Raw genomic sequence first — 665 nt, 5'->3', positions numbered from 1 at the left:
AACAATGGGCAAAGGATGTGAGCAGACATTTCACAGAAAAGGAAAACATACAGGCAATGAAGACACAAGAAATCCTGGATTTAATCAGGAAAATAAAATGTCAGACGATACGCTACACACTCATGTCCATCAGGTCATTGAGATGCTAAACATCTGACCAGAGAAGGTCCACGTGGATGCAGACCAGTAGGGAAGGCAACACCTTGAAAGGCACGAAAGTATCAGTAGCCACACCCTCTATAACCCGAAAATCCTTCCCACAAACTTAACACCTAGAGAAACTTGAACCACATACACAAGGAAACCTACAAGGATGCCCACCGTAGCAGTTCTTCCCATAATCCAAACAGGTTGAAAGGACCTAAATGTTCACCAGGACAAACTAAGAGCACTGTTCAGAAGTAAGTGCACTATTCAGAAATGGAGACAGAAACTGAAGAGCTACTTCCAGCCACATGAGTGGATTTCAGAAACCATGTTGAGTGAAAGACGGTACAATGCCTTGTGCAATGATATACCATTATGTAAAGTGTAATAGAAGCAAAGTGATAGTATCCGTTGCTCAGGGACACTTTCATAGTGCACGGATAAAGCACTGACAAACACCTGGCTTGGGAGAGTGGCTGACTTCAGATAGAAATGATATCAGCCACACAGAGAGAAAG

The 665-nt window shown here is 43.0% G+C and overlaps 1 pseudogene; it reads right to left on the bottom strand.

Annotated features, from left to right (window-relative positions):
• LOC122151502 overlaps window positions 1-665 on the bottom strand; it is a 182594-nt pseudogene that overhangs the window by 169631 nt on the left and 12298 nt on the right.

Source organism: Orycteropus afer, unplaced genomic scaffold (genome assembly GCF_000298275.1).
Source record: "Orycteropus afer afer isolate SDZICR_OR568_19922 unplaced genomic scaffold, OryAfe1.0 scaffold00491, whole genome shotgun sequence".
Lineage (NCBI taxonomy): Eukaryota > Metazoa > Chordata > Mammalia > Tubulidentata > Orycteropodidae > Orycteropus > Orycteropus afer.
This window is presented reverse-complemented; position numbering and strand designations above follow the sequence as displayed.